The sequence below is a fragment of the Delphinus delphis genome, chromosome 3 (genome assembly GCF_949987515.2).
Source record: "Delphinus delphis chromosome 3, mDelDel1.2, whole genome shotgun sequence".
Taxonomy (NCBI): Eukaryota; Metazoa; Chordata; class Mammalia; order Artiodactyla; family Delphinidae; genus Delphinus; species Delphinus delphis.
Genome location: NC_082685.1, coordinates 50,507,728 through 50,517,092, shown reverse-complemented (window position 1 = coordinate 50,517,092; position 9,365 = coordinate 50,507,728).

Below are 9,365 nucleotides of genomic sequence, written 5' to 3'. Positions count from 1 at the left end.
TTAAAAAATTAATTAATTAATTTTTTATCTTTGGCTGCATTGGGTCTTCGCTGCTGGGTGCGGGCTTTCTCTAGTTGCAGTGAGCGGGGGCTTCTCTTCATTGCAGTGTGCTGGCTTCTCATTGCGGTGGCTTCTCTTGTTGCAGAGTATGGGCTCTAGGCGTGCAGGCCTCAGTAGTTGCAGCGTGCGGGCTTCAGTAGTTGTGGCTCGTGGGCTCTAGAGCGCAGGCTCAGTAGTTGTGGCGCATGGGCTTAGTTGCTCCGCGGCATGTGAGATCTTCCCAGCCCAGGGCTCGAACCTGTGTCCCCTGCCTTGGCAGGTGGATTCTTAACCACTGTGCCACCAGGGAAGTCCCCACATTGATTTTCAAAGTGATGGATTTATAACCTCACCAGCAGTGTATGAGCGTTCCAGTTGTGCCAAAGCTTTGCCAACACTTGTTAGTGTCAGCCCTTCTATTTGCATTCATTCTGTGGCTGTACAGTACTATTTACATTTCTCTGATTCCTAAGTAGAGCACGTTTCTTATGTTCATTGATTTTCTGGATATCTTATGTGAATTGCCTTCAAGGCCATTACCCACTTTTTTACTGGATTTCTGTTTGTTTGTTTGTTTGTTTTTTAATATAGATTTATAGGAGTTGCATTTTTCAATGAGGGAACTCTACTCCCTTATCTCCATGATATCCTTTGCCCCCGGTTCTTTTTGTGACTCCGATGCTTCCTTCTCTATTGCTTTGGGTGGCCACGCCCTCTGTCTATTCCTTAACATACTGCTCCGCAGGGCCTACTCCTCACTTAAACAGTCTCACTGTACTTTCTCCCTGTGTCATCCTCTCTAGAAAGGCCAGGACACACTAGTGACTAACTCTCCATCTTGTCAATGACATCTTGGTCATAGATCTTTTTATCTTGATACCTGCTGGGATTCTCCCTTCACCTGGCTGCCCCACTAGCTCCTCATTCACTCTGTCCCAAATTAGACTCATCTTTCTCTTCTCCTCTCGCTAAACCCTACTCTCCCATTCCTTTAGTCTCCAACTCTGTTCATGCCATTGCTTATCGTCTTAGCTATCCACCTGGGCATCTTTATGAACTTCTCTCTTTGCTCTCATCAAGTCATTCTCTAAGTTATATTGATCTTACCTCCTCCGTTTTTTCCTCCATCCCTAGTTCAGGCTCTCATCATCACTTTTCTGGATCACTTCAACCGTTTCCTGTTTTCAATCTTGTCTACTTCAAATATGTCATTTACACAGTTACCAGAGGGATCTTTGGAAATGTAATTCCAACTATGTCAATTCTCTCCTTAAAAATCTTCCAGTGGGCTTCCCTGGTGGCGCAGTGGTTGAAGGTCCACCTGCCGATGCAGGGGACGCGGGTTCATGTCCCAGTCTGGGAGGATCCCACATGCCGCGGAGTGGCTGGGCCCGTGAGCCATGGCCGCTGGGCCTGCGCGTCCAGAGCCTGTGCTCCGCAATGGGAGAGGCCGCAAAAGTGAGAGGCCCGTGTACCACACACACACACAAAATCTTCCAGTGATACTCCATTGGCTGCTGAGGGATGTCTAAGTTCTCTAAATGGCCCTCTGCAATCTGGGCCCTGTTCACTCATAAGCACTCCAGCCAGTCCTAGCCAAGAGTCTTTCCTTTCAGCAAAATCAACCTGCTGGTAGTACCCAGAGACAGATGGGGCTTCTCAACCATGTGCCTTTGCTCACGTTCATGGTCACCTGGTTGCCCTGTCCTCCTTTAGGATTGAACTCCATTTCATCTCCTCCAGAAGATCAGATTCTTTAACTCTGTACGCCCCTAATAACTTACACACAAGATCAGATTCTTTAACTCTGTACACCCCTAATAACTTACACACATCTCTGCCATTACCTTAGCCATGTTATATTAAAGTCACCTGTTGGAATTTCATTTCCTATTGGACTATATTCCTTGAGGACAGGAACTGTGCCGTGATTATCTATGTAGCTTACTCTGCAGCACGTGATCAGGTATGAATTATTGTTTGGTAAAGAGATCTGTAGGAAGGCAAATAATTGATAGCTCTTAATCTTGTAGGTAGGTAATATGTAATGTGATGAATAAAGGCAGTGGGTCCACCTCTGTGAACCTGTGCCAATATGGACACCAGTGAGCCTGGGTGTGAGGCAGTCCTCTGAGCACACCACTGAGGAAATTGTCTTTGGTACCATAAGCACAAATGCTGAATGCTCCGGCGTAGGAATTAAAATATCTTATCAAGACTTTCGATCTAGGTTTGAGTCCACCCATTGCTTTTAGACACATGGAAACATGAAAAACAACCATGAAGTAAGGCTGATCTCAGAGATTCAAAAGACCTGGTTTCAGTGTTGGTCTTGGAGTGACTCTGTGTAACCTTGGGCGGTTTGCACAACTTCTCTGGTTGTGAAAGTGCTTCAGTAAATTGAAATGTCTCCACAAACGATAATGTTCAATTATTCCTCATCACCAGGACAGTTATTCCACCCAAAGTGAACAATATCACGAGCAGGTGAAAAAGGAAGTTCTTACAATGTAAAATTTATTAGCCACTAAGTCAGTGGGGTTTTCATTTGTAAATGGATCTCCAGTCCTGGTATAAAATACCATAAAACAAATTTATAGCCTTTGTCTCCAGGTTGTGTCATTAATCAGCTGGGAAACATCCTCCATTCCTAAAGGAAGGATCACAAATTCATAGATGATGCTCTGAGAGGGGGATCTGTTAGTGGGGCGTTGCGGCTGTATGTGTGTGATGTTATGTTAAGAAGAATCCATCGTGTGTTTAGTGCTGGAGGAGAGGGAAGAGCTGTAATCACCGCTCTTGCAGGAACCTCCCCAATGTCCCTCTTGGGACATCATCTGACACCAGTGGAGTTACTTAACTGTTCCTGTGCTGGTCAAAGTGAAGAGCTGCTTTGAACCACATTCCATTCCTGAAGCGGTATTCTTTCTGTACTTTGGAAAGTCAGCTTTTGAACTGAGAGTTCTTGTTCCATGATAGACACTTTATAAGCTTCTATGATGTTTGTCACATCTTCATTGAATATAACCATCTTTTGAGTTTCAGGTGATTCTGTCGAGAACCATTTCAAATATAACTAATTAACCTTTACAAAAAGAGTATGAAAACTAAGAGCGGTATCCTTCATCTTGTCAGAGAGGAAATGAGGGGCTGAAAGATGGAGGCTGCCATTAAATAAATGCACCTCAGAATTAAGAAAACAACCCTGGTGTCCTGGCCCCGGGCTTCTTCCCGTTAGAGTCCCATCAGAGGCTAAGGAATCGTGCTGCAGAGGACTGCACAGCAGTATTGTGTCGTGGCTGGGATGTAACATGACCCGTTCCACCTTCCCCCGCTGAGAAATAGGTGCTGTTTAACATGCAATTGTTTGCTGTTCTCTTTGATCAATTCAGGCTGACTGTTCATAAGGCACCTGCACTTGGAGTTGGAAATCACTGGCCTAGATGAAATATGACTTTCAATTATGCCACAGTCAGAGAAGCTGAAGTAAGAAAGCCCAACGGGGTGGGCGGGGGGAGTCAAGTTGTTTTTTTATTAGAGTGACCTGGGCATGTAGGATGAAATCCAGCATTCACACCTCACACATCCCCGCCAACCCGACCATCCTCCCCCTTCTCATTTATTGTTGTGCTTCTCAGTTGCCCACAAAACCTCCACTTCTATATTGTGGACACCCAGGCAAATGAAAATGCCAATCTTCTCCCATCCCTGTCTTGCCGCGTGAGGCATGGGCTCGGCTCTGAGCAATTTCTTTGGGGAACTGGCTTGCCTTCCCCTAAGAACACCCAGGGGAAGCATTGCCTCACCTCTTGCTTCCAAGCAGGAGGGTTGAAAATAATAGCTGTCACTTCCCTTAGCCTTGTTATGGGGAATATTTAGTGTTCGAGCCGGGATGTGGGGGTAATATCTCGGATGTGATAATGTCGCTCCCTGCATCGGTGAGCATGGTATTGATTGTAAGCTGTCAACCTTTTTGCATACTGTGCGAGGTCCCAGAAGACTAACTACTGCTGGGAGGTAATGCATCAGGCGGCACACGTGTGCTCTATTAACTAACGCTGCTCTCTGAGCTCGGTCGCTTGTTCTAAACACATCTTGGCTCACTGGCTCTCCATTTTTTCTATTTCATTCCTTGACTCCTCTGAGCAGTCCTGTGATGCCCTACACCAAGCTCCCCTTAACTCAAACTCCCAGTGGGACACTGCTCAGCTTGTAAGCTTCCTGAGGGCAGAGTCTGTACCTGTCTTCCTCACTCATTTGTTCATTCATTCATCCAACATTTATTGAGCACCTACTATGAGCCAGACTCTTCTCTATGCTTTGGGGATACCAGAGGGGGAAATCAAGAATACCTTGGTCCTCATGGACGTTAGGGTGGTCAGGAAAGGCTTCTCCAAGGAGTTGACACTTGAGCTGAGTTTCTCAATATATCCCCTGTGCCAGGACCATTCATATTTGTTACATTATGGAAACCTAAAATTCCTCAGTTGAGCGGCTCATAGCCTAGCTATTGGAGAACCCCTGATGTGTGAACTTCACTAAGGCCATGCAATTTTATTTCTCATATCATGCATTACTGTCCCCTGACCTTATATCCCTTTACTTTTCTTGGTTTGCATCCCTGCTTTTTTTTTTACTAGTCAGTCATACCAGATTATTATAAGTTCCTTAATTACACCATGTGCTCCTTTGCCTTCACATATACCATATTGATGCCTGGAGCACTATTTTCCTCTCTCATCCCCTGGATAACTAATTTCCTGCTTATCTCAGGTTTTACAGTAGTCATCAGCTGTCTGGGGAACTCGTGGTCCGGGTGAGGTACTGTTACTTTGTCTTCTCCTGGCACAGGAGATACCCATGAGGGCATGCATAAGACCGGTTTTCAGCACTAGGAGAACAAGAGCAAGAAACGTGCATCGACTCCTTATTGCTGGCTAGGAATCTTCACGGCAATTTTATGAGACAGGTGCCATTTTTATCCTTATTTCATCAGTAAGGAAACCTGAGACACAGAGGGTAATTTGTTAAGGCTCATTTAGCTTATAAGTGGTGGAGCTTCGATTTCAACCCAGGCAAGCATCCTGGGTTCTTACCCTCGATATTCTACTGCTATCATCGCCTGGGAGTTTGCCTGCATCTCCCATGACACTATAAGCCCTATGAAGACAGGGACTGTCACTATTGCTTCCCCAGACCACCCTGGCACAGGGCTTGGCAGGTAGTACATGATGAATCTTTAAATGTTTATTGAGGAATGAATGAATGAATGCATGAATATCACCCAGCTGAGTGACTGTTTTATAGAGTGCTCAGATACTGCTTTTTCTTCTGCCAGCGAGGCAGCCTCCGTCCCTCACTGCTACTCCAGGCTTCGTGGGGTTCTCTTTGACCTCCACAAGAATTTACTGTTTTGGCTGGGAGGATGTGTATCACTAGCCAACCACAGCAAGAATCCCAGTGCATGTAGCTGGTCCCACTTCGCTGTGTTCTCAGGGTTTCCACACAAGGATGAGTTCAGGAGAAACGCTCTCTCTGCTCAAACCAAATGCAGCTACCAAATGATTGGGGTTGCAACTGGAAGTTGAGACAGGTGAGTAGGAGGGGCTCTGGTGGGAAACTGTCCATCCAAGAGACCAAGCTTGACTCTTCAGGAAATTGGGGGAAGGGAGTGGATTGAGAATCTGGAAACAGTCACTAAACCCCTGTTTCTGGCCCTACAGTGATCATTGTTTTGACAGCGTCCGAGGTAGGAATCAGCAGAGACAGCCGATCACCTTGGTTCCGCCACCAGCAGTTAAACCAATGGGGTGTGGAAGATCTAATTTGGGGGATGGTTAAACAGTAAGAGTAAGGTCAGGGTCAGTGGCTGGAGACCTCTGTGAGCCACTTGACTTCACTCTCTGCTTTGGTGACAGACCAAATTTGTTTTCCTGGTCAGCTGTCAGGCAATGTTTGGTCACAGAGAGATGGTTTGTGAATATCCTCACTAGTGGAGAAAAATAAGACAAGGTAGCTATGCATTACCTGGAAAGAAGTACAGGATCTGCATCAGGACAGATCTAGATAAAATGTCTGGCTGTGTCACAGTGACTGTGTCACTGAACCCTTATGATCCTGTTTATCAACTATAAAATTGGAATAATGTATCTACCTGTCAGGTGATTGTAATGATTTTAAAAAGTGCCTAGCACAACACTTGCTGCATAATAAGTGCTCATAATTATTGGTTTCCTTTTAATCTTTCTATTTTACATTTAAATACAGTACTTGTATGGGGAGGTTTTAACACATATTTATTATTGGATGAATGAAAGAAAGAAGGGGTAGGCCCGTTCTGGCAAATTGAAAATGTGTTTTTAATAGAATTTGAGAAACACTGACTTCACGCTTCCCTGCCAAACCCATTCTTGCTTCGGTAACTCACGTGTGTTGTTCTCTCTTGGAAACGCGTATCATTCCTTGTGGAGGAAACTGTTAGCACTCAGCTCAGATGTCACTTATTCACTTATGTCACACTTATTATATGAGAAACTTTTTCTTACCAGTCCTCATTAATTAACCATTTCCTTCTCTGTACCATTTCTGCACTTTGTACGTTGTATTGTAAGTATGTCCACCACACACATGGCTGTCATCTCCTGGAGGGCGGGGGCCAGCGGCTTACACATCTCAGGAACCCCAGCCCCGCACCTAGGGCCTGGCTGCTTGGCTGCCTGACATATACCAGGCACTCAAATGTTTAACGTTGATGAACTTACTGGCCATTACTGGAACTCGTTTTCTAATCGGTAACTTCCATCTATATATAATGTGAGATGGGGAGAGAGGATAAGAACTTTGACCAAAATGTCTGGCTCTGGCCCTTGTGAACTGCATAAAGTTAGTCAAGTTGTATCATCTCTCTGCTTCCTTATCTGTAAAAGGGAACAATAATAGTATCTGCCTCTAGAGTTTTGGAGGTAAATGAGTTAATACGTGGGGAATTTGTTGACCCAAGCCTGGCCCATAGAAAGCACTCAAAATATGTTAGCTACTATCGTGTATTAGAAGCAGTATTTTAAGAACTCTGGCTTTAGAGTCTGAAACCTTGAGTTGGAGACCTGGTTCTACCACTTACTGGCTATGTGCTCTTGGCTATGTTGAAAACTTGAGTCTCTTTTCCCATCTGCAAAATGGGAATAACACTGGCATGTATCTCATGGGGTTAAGGGAAGGAGATACGAGAAATCACCCATATGTCCCCCGTGAATATTGTTGCTGTTGTTATCTGGTGATGCTTTAAGCTTATCGAAGCAGTTATAAGTAAATGAGTTTCTTGTGTCCCTCACAGTCATTCCATGAGTGAGGGCGGATGGCTTTCTGACCCCTTTTCAGGCGATGTGACTGATGTAGGCACTGAGCGGCTTGCCTAAGCTCCTCACTCAGCGGCAGAGCCAGGAACAGGACCCACATTTCCTGTCCCCTAGTTCCATGATCTTTCCATTGACCAGGCAAGTCTTTCCCACGGCAAGTGGCTCCTGAGACTTGACCTAGAAGTACAGGAGGAAGAGGCAAGTTAAGGTATGACAGAGGCCCAGAGTGTGAATGTTTCCCAGGGGTGAACGGGGGTTTGCTGTGTCTTGGGGGGTAGTGTTTAAAACACACCAGCCTCATCTGCACATGGCCATGATGGAAGAGGACAAATTAGGAATGGTTCCTTCGTTCAGTCTGTGGACAAGAGTGTCCCCACAAAACTTTGTTACTAGGCCTACTAGGGCCTTCTTGAGCCCTGGAGGCAGCCAGCAGAGGGGCTGAAAAAAGAATGGGGCCCAGGGTGGGGGGGGTAGGAGGGAAGCTTTGGGTAGTTACTCTGCAGGTTTGAAGGAAGAGAAATGGTCTCCCACGTTGTCAGCGATGAAGCGTTAGAGGGTCTAACTTTTATTATAATGGACCCTGGAGGTTCAAAAGAAATACCTTGGAGACAGCTGACTTACTTCATCGGGTCACTGAGCTAAAAGAATCGTAGCTTCATCTTTGTTCCACCTGACAATTGTTCCGCCTTCCACATGCTGGTTGCCTAATGCATGTTGATACGGTTGAGTTAATTACAAGGTCACTGAGAGGTTGAGAGATGCTCCCCCACCCCCAAGAGTAAAGGCAGGAGCCAGAGATTAAAGAGTTAAGAAGCATGTTGGTTCCTGTTGCCCCTTCACCTCTGGACATCCCACTGCTGCCTGCTGCCTTGTATCTTCCTTCTCTGTTTCTTCCAGCTCACCTTCGTCCTCTGGAGGTGAAAGCATGGATGTCTGCCAACGTTGAGCTTTTGAACTGCTTGTTAAAATGTCAGGAATGGACTGTTGCATTAGGATGATTTTAATCAAAGCCCGGGAAGCTGCAGCTCCCATTTCCCAGAAGTCAACAGACGTCCTCCAGTATAACCTGAGGGCTGGTACCAAGCAGCAGGCCTTGTGGGGTAAATTTAAGGTAGGGCAGGATTCTGAGAGCACAACAAACCGTCGAAAAGGTGGCAAGTCAGCTTTCACATAGCTTTGAGTGTCAGCTGGAAAAGGGACTGACTTCTAGGCGCCACCAACCAAGAAAATCACCAGCCCTGGGGCGGAAGGAGATGGCAAGTGTAAATACCTAGTTCTGTACCTGGCGCAGAGCAGGTCATTGGCTGAAGCATGGTGGTGGGGACTGTTGCCAAGGCCTGACCTCTAGGGCCTTCTCCTCCTGCTTGCATTTAGGAGTCTTCGATGTTTGCTCTGGTGCAACCTTTGTTCGGGGGGAAGGGGAGGATGGCGGCCCTCTGCTCTTAGCTCTGACGTCTTTTGCAAGTTCCTCCCACGCTGTAGATCTCAGACCGTACACCTATGTGGTGAGAGTATTGGATTAGTGTAGGGGCTTTGAGATGGAGGCCACAGGTAGGCTATAGGGGGGCCTGTGAACCCCTTAAAGGCATGACCAAAATTGTTCATGTATGTGCTCCGGGGAACACTCTTGACTCCAGTCTGTGAAGAACCGTTGTCCATGGCAAGTATCTGATGGCTCCAAAGGCTTAAATGTTCTGTGGCATCAGAGCTCAGTGTCCCGAAGTTTGGTAAGCATGCACCCTGGGGTTCACAAAATGCCTGTAGGTGGTGAATGGGTACATGTTTGTTACATGAATGGTTATGTGATCATTTTAATGTTAGAACAAAACATTAAAACTGACATTTCATGAATATTCTTTGTGTGGAGGAGGCTAAGTCTTGCTTTTAGAAAAGGTGACTTAAATAAATGTGAAATGAGTAACAGTACAGAGGTGGGTCGATGCTTAAGTCTGAGGAACAATGATCTGTCCT